Genomic DNA, 7168 nt, shown 5'->3' with positions numbered 1-7168 from the left:
TCAATAATTGCAATCAAAGGAGTACTATTGATAAAACACATACCTCGGATGAGATTATCCGGATGCTCCACCTCTTCCGCATTCAATGCAAACACCTTTCCCGCCTCCTTCTTCGGCTTGGTACACTTAGCCTACACCTAACTCTGAGCTCCGTCCGGATCATACCTACCCTTGAACGTCGGCGGACTGTTTCGCAAGAAACAATCCAACCTCCGCTCCTCAGCCTCACCAGGATCACGATGACCAACTGCCGCCTGCTCATTCGCCTGAGCCAACACCTGAGCCATCGAAGCTAAAGCCTGAGCAATTGCCGCATCATCTCTACCACCAGCCATCCCACTTCTACATAAAACCAACCAACAGATAAGATCAACAGCACAACAACACAAGAACAAGTATTGAAGGTAACTCATTACCATTTGCATACTAACTAGGAGTATCAACAAACACTAGTCTACTAGTCTGGACAAGACTGACCACGGCTCTGATACCAACTTGTAACACCCCATTTCTAATAAGCGGTAAAACGCGCGAATATACAAACATATTCTAGAAATAGATGCTACGTCTTCGAATCAAACCACAAAAATACATGCATAAAGATCATGTTACACAACATAGCAGCGAAACATACATATAATTCATAAAACATCTCCAGATCTCAACAAAATACAATTGTATTCTCCAATTCTCAAATAGCAAATAACATCTCAACTCCAAATACATAGTCCAAAAATAAAAACCAACATGCAAGAACTACCCTAGATCAGAGCCCTAATCTAGACACTTGCATAAAAAGAGGAACTCCACTCCTCGGCATCATCAAGCAAACAAACTAAGCATCCTGCACTCCATCTACCCGTCCATACAGAAAGGTAGGTGGTAAACCACTGAGGGTTATCATTACGTCATCATAATCCATATAAGATTTAAATAAGAATATTGGAGATGAAAGAATATATTCAAGAATAACAATTTAAACATGTATTCACAAGCATTCACAACCTTTATATAATTCATTACCATCATTCCAAGCTCAACTCAACAAGTGTATCATACACATATCACAACTTCACCTTGTCAATCAACAATTAACAATTCAATCCGCATTTACAATTAGTAAAAATCAACCATCAAACACATCTTAATGCAATTCAATCCACCAACAGTTTATGCAATGGCTCTAGACTCATCTAGATGCATGTGGTACCAAAACACCTCAAGGTCGTCACCTTCGATGCAACAAAAACATCGTAATCACCTCAATTGGATATGAAATCTACCACCATCAGTCATGTATGCATGAACATATGACTCAACTACAATGCATATGTTCACACAAACAATTCACCTCAACATCACCAATATTTGTATATATGCAAACAACAACAACAATTCACCACCTCTTAACATATATACAATCACCAACAACATTCATAATTCAAGCAACATATAGTTGTCCAATATATACATACACCACCAATCATCTTCGCGTAAGATATACACCAACAATAAGGATTCACAAGACAATTAGCTCATAAGGTCATATTCAACAAAGTTCGTCTCTCAAAGTCACAACATAAGATAATTAGAGGTTATGAACCAAAACCAATTCTACAAGCTCAATTGCCTATGTCATGTACCCTCACAAGTTACTTATACTTGCAGTAGAGGTTACATAACATTTCATCGGCCACGTATGGAGAATTACCAAAAATTCCTAAGTTCGTCTCACTTGACCATTTTTCACAAAAATTCCCATTTTCAAAGAAAAACAAGTAGGTTCACTACATCACAGTTTAACCGCCTTAGTTGAACTCATAAAAATCAAGTTTCAAAGATTAAAAACATTCCACAAGGATTGGGTCGACTTAGAACTAGTTATGAGGGATTTTTCGACAAAACTTTTCAAGAGTATTTTCCCCATAACTTGAAAACTAAATATCATATTCAAGTCAAACCAACGCCTTTAGAAAGCTAAACGTAGCTAAAATTCAAACATATCACAGGTATTTGAAAAAAAATCATATAGCTAATATTTGCACGCGTATTTAAAATATTCATATTAAAAATCATTTAACTGAAAATAAATTATAATATGTTTTGAATTTAATTTACGAAAAAAAATACATGATAGAAAATTCAAATTTTCAAATTTACGTAACTAATATTTTTTTCAACTATTATTATACATTTTTTGTGAAATGCTTCTTTTTTTGGTGGTGGCCGAGATTCGAACCTCGGACCTTGCATATATTATGTATTGTCCCAACCAACTGAGTTTAGTTCACGAAGACTATGAAATGCTTCTCATATTGCTAGAGACAATTGCATGATTTAAGGATATCCTTTAAAAAACTATTATTTACATTTTCTGTAAAAAAAAAAGTTATATTAGTATATGATCGTACCTGATCAGAAGGTGACTGCCGGTGCTTTGAATGCGGTGGTTGTGACGGTGGTGGAATACGTCATACTGCTTCTTGGAGCGGATGGGGGGTGTGTACCTGCAGGCACTCCGACGCTCAAGTCAGTAGAGATCAGAGAGTGAGAGTTTGAGAGGAAGAAAAAAGTTCTACCTTGGGGACTGCAGTGAGTCCCCTATTTATAGAGGTGGAGAGTTGCAGAGCCGTTGAGGAGGCACACCTGGCTCTGGCGGTTACAAAATCGTGGGAAGTGTAACCGCCAGAGAGTTTATTGCGGGAACATGCAGAATGTGCAAGAGAGACGTTGGGGTTCGTTTGAACCAGTCTCGTTTGCTTCGTGCACCCCCCTCAGGGAGGGGGTAAGTTGCGAGCAATAATGCCAAACGTGGAGTTTGGGCTTTGAGTGATATTGGGCCTAAGTGGATGGGCCAAGAATCCTTTTGGCCGGTCCAGAACAGTATATGATTTTTGCATTAGTTGCATACTGTTAGTGAAATTATGTTTAACTTTTGGGTAGTGTTAACTTGTGCCCTTAGGGCACATGTTAAGAAACCTAAAAGAAGAAATTTTCTCTAAAATTTTGTGCATTTAAATGATAAAAAAGTTAAATATTAAATGCAATGCACACATTCCAATAAGTTTTTTCTATATTTGAATCATTAACTTGTGCCTTGAAGGCACAAGTTAACATTTCCCTTAACTTTTATCATGGAAACAAATTTAATGACGAGATATGAGTGTTCAAGTCTAAAAAGATTCAAAACAAAACCATTAACTGATACAAAAAATTGAAAATCACACAAAATATAATATTATTGGATATGTTTGGATGTCCTTTTGTGAAACCTTCTCGGATCAGATCATTTTTTTATTTGATTATTTGATTAGTTGTTTGGATGTCCTTTTGTGAAACCTTCTCGGATCAGATCATTTTTTTATTTGATTATTTGATTAGTTCTTACCTCAACTTATCAAAACAGCACCACGAACACCTATATGACGACCCACAATTTTTTCTTACATGAATATGTATGTTATATATATTTGACTAAGTTTAGTGTTCACTTTTCAATTGAAATGAAATTTGTGTATCGAAAAGTATTGTTTAAGAAAAAATATATATTACTTCTTTTTCTCATGATTATTTTTCCGCTTCTCTCCTATTTCACACTTACACATTGTATCTATTTCAAATATTTAGTAAGGTCAAATCTTTGGCCTCTCATTGCTTTTCTCATTTAATGGTCAACCTTAAATATTTATCTTTATAATATAGATAGATGTGGCTTGCATAGAAGCAAAAGTAGACATGCCACTTTATAATATACAACATTTTTCTCTCATCAAAGCATATTCCTTTTGTTTTAGTGATTGAAACGTAAATGGTGACTAAAAAATGAATAGTTTAATGCCGTGTAAATGCTATTAACTTTCATTGTTTTTTTTTTAAATTTGTTTCATGGTTAAACTTGAAAAACGGAACATATTTTTTATCCTTCTTCTTTTCCATACATTTCTTCCATATGTTAGAGAGCATATTTTCAATCACAATCATATTTTTAGTCACGAAAACATGAGAGATAGGAGAGAGAGCGCTCGACCAGCAGGTTACCGGCAACCTTCACGTCGTTTTCCTTCGTTGGTGGTGCGTTCGAATGTGGGGGATGGGCCATATGCCGGGGAGGCAGAAACGGGGTGGGATCGAGGGGAATGGACCTGGGTGAGAAATAGGAGAAGGAAAGCATTGGGACCGGAACAGGACGGACGGTACGGACAGCGGCGGGACAACAGACATGGAGGTTTGGCTTATTCACCGGAACGACAGGGACGTTACTATGAAAGGGCTCATTTTCGTGACAGGTCTGTTAGCATGGACAGAATGCGTGTTGCACCATCTAGGGTTAGGGTTTTTCATGGTTCAGACCGTGGAAGATCTTTAACCTATCGTTATGGACGTCCTTTTTCATGCTCTAGAGAAGATGTGGCTCGGCATAGGTCTGATAGGAACTCTGATGTTGGTGACGTGCAGGTTAACAAGGCAGTTCATGGCAGTTTTCGAAACAATGGTAGTGACACAGATCAGATGCGAATTGTGGGGAGCAAAAACGGAAACAAAAGCAATGCAATTTAGGTATCAGCAGTGTTCTATATTACCAATTTTCCTGATCGTCTGCTGTTTGTTGATTTGAAGAAAGGCTTGGAGGTGTGTGGAATTCTCTCAGATGTTTATCTTTCTCGGTTTCGTAATGTGCGCCTACAACGCTTTGGTTTTGCTAAATTTTTGAAGGTACGTGACGTAGAAAAATTGAAAAAAGCTCTCAATAATGTATTTTTTTGGGACCTTAGGTTGTTTGCAAATGTGGCAAAGTTTGATAGATTTATTGATGTTGAAGGAGTTAGTGCTGGTGGTGAGGAGCGGAATTGTGGTAAGAGGGTTGAGGGAGAAAATAATAGGGGTAATAAGAAAGGGAAAAAATTGAGGGAGTCGGAAGGGAAAGTGGATGAGAGAGAGGGACAGTCGGAAGTTGGTTTTAGAAAAGGTGAAGGTGGCTGCCATTCGAAGTGAGCTGGAGAGGGAGAAGGAGAGGGTATTTATGGTGGGGGATGTGGAATGTGGTGGAACAAAGGGAGCGAAGGTGGGGAAGGAAGAAGACATTAAGATGAAAGATGTAGAGGTGAAGGAGGAGGGTAGGCCGAAAACTATTGTTGGGGAAGGAACGGAATCCGTGTGTGGCAAAGTTGCACCAGAAGAGATTCGTGAATATTTACCGTTCCATGAAGATGTTGATTGGGCGAATAAGAGTATTTTGGCCAAAATCAAGGATGGTACGTGTATCTCTGTTATTCAACAAGCTTTTTTAGATGTTGGTTTTGCGGTTTTTAAGTTGATAGCTTTGGGCGGGGATAATGTTTTGTTACATCCGTGTGTGGAAGGAGATGTTATGGAATTATTTAATTCGGCGGCAGATTTTGTTGGTAATTTTCTATGTGACTTTCGACCTTGGACGAAGGATATTAGTGTACCTTATGAGAGGGGTGCATAGGTCAGATGTTATGGAGTGCCGCTACATTCTTGGAATGATATATTTTTCTTAGAATTAGCATCAACTCGAGGTAGGCTACTAAAAATTGATGATGTTAATGTGAATAAAGATAAAATGGATTTTGCTCGCTTCTTGATTGCTACAATTGAATTGAAGGAATTAAATTTCGTTGTCCATTTTATGATTGATGGGAGGGTGTATCCTATTCGTTTTATTGAAGATTTGGAGTTTGGTTTTGCTGAAGACGCATGTTTAGCGGTATATGAAGATGATAATAAATCACTTTGTTCAGCTCAGGTTTGTATGCATGAGGAGGAACCTTTGGTTGATGCTATTGTTCAACAATTGCAAGAGGATTGGGTTAAACATACTAATGAGGTTAAGGAGGTGGATGAAGCCGATTTTTTTCAGCCTTCTCAAGGAAAGGTGGAGCATACTGTTGTTAAAGACAACTCGGTTTCTTCGACAGCCAAATCTTTGGCCGAGACTACAAATGTGAAGAGGGAGGACGGATTGAGCAAAGGGACCAAGAAAAATCGCACAACAAAAAGGTTTAAAGTGGTACCATCGTTGGTTGGTTTGAAAAGAATTGCAAGATTATCAGAAGCTGACAGGTTAGCGTTGATTCGGTCTCTGAAAAGGTCCAAAATTGTTAAAAAAAATTCAGTTAAGGGTAAGTCTTCTGAAACGTCTTCAAACAATTCTTCTTGCAAGAAAAATGGGGTTTCTTTGTCGGTGGGTTCAGGTACTTCAGCAAACTCTAAAGATTGGGAGAATTGGACTATCCTTCATGGGAATTCTAAGGTGGTAGAAGAGGATATTTTAGATGTGGGAGAGACTATTGGTGTTCGGTGTAGTAATAGTTTTCAGGTTCTTTCTAGGAGGCCAGCAGGTGGTGGGGAGGTGAGGGAGAAGGGGGTGAGGAAGGTGAGGGTGGCTTAGGGGGGTTGGGAGCTGTGTGGAGGGTTGTGGGGAGTGGGGGCAGCAATGAAGATTTTATCTATTAATATTAGAGGGTTAGGGGCAGCAGAGAAGAGGAGGGATGTTCGAAAATTGATGTCAGAGAGGAAGCCGACGGTGTTGTGTATTCAAGAATCGAAGCTGGAGGTGGTTGATGAGTTCTTGTGTCGATCGATGTGGGGGGCTGAACCGATGGCTTTTTCTTTTAAACCTTCAGTTGGTGCGTCTGGAGGTATTATTACTGTGTGGGATCCTAGTGTGTTGGATGTCTGGTTGTCAGTAAATATTGCTAATTGTTTGATTGTTAAAGGGAGGTTCATAAATAATAATGAAGTGTTTTGTTTGGCTAATATTTATGCGCCTTGTGATAGTGGTGGGCGCCAGGTTTTGTGGGGTGCTCTGACTAATTTGTTTCAGTTACATGGGGAAGCTGCGTGGTGTGTTCTTGGTGACTTTAACGCTGTTCGATCTAGCGAAGAAAGAAGAGGTCGAGTAGACAGTTCCTTTTTTGCTGACTATGTTCCTTTTAATCAATTCATTGATGGCAATTTTCTCATTGATTTACCGTTGTGTGGTCGTAATTTTACCTGGAATCGGGGAGATGGTGTATCCATGAGCCGTCTTGATCGTTTCTTATTATCAGAATCTTGGGTGTCTTTGTTCCCTAACTGTATTCAAGTGGCTCTTCTAAGAAGTTTGTTTGATCATTGTCCTCTTCTATTAACCATTGATGAGGAA

The 7168-nt window shown here is 38.7% G+C and overlaps 1 pseudogene; it reads left to right on the top strand.

Moving 5' to 3' along the window:
• Positions 1–3999: 3999 nt before the first annotated feature.
• Positions 4000–6412, top strand: LOC146946850 (uncharacterized; annotated as a pseudogene).
• Positions 6413–7168: the final 756 nt, after the last annotated feature.

This window comes from Medicago sativa, chromosome 2 (assembly GCF_051527215.1).
Source record: "Medicago sativa cultivar Bolivia chromosome 2, Bolivia_mono, whole genome shotgun sequence".
Classification (NCBI taxonomy): Eukaryota; Viridiplantae; Streptophyta; class Magnoliopsida; order Fabales; family Fabaceae; genus Medicago; species Medicago sativa.
This window is presented reverse-complemented; position numbering and strand designations above follow the sequence as displayed.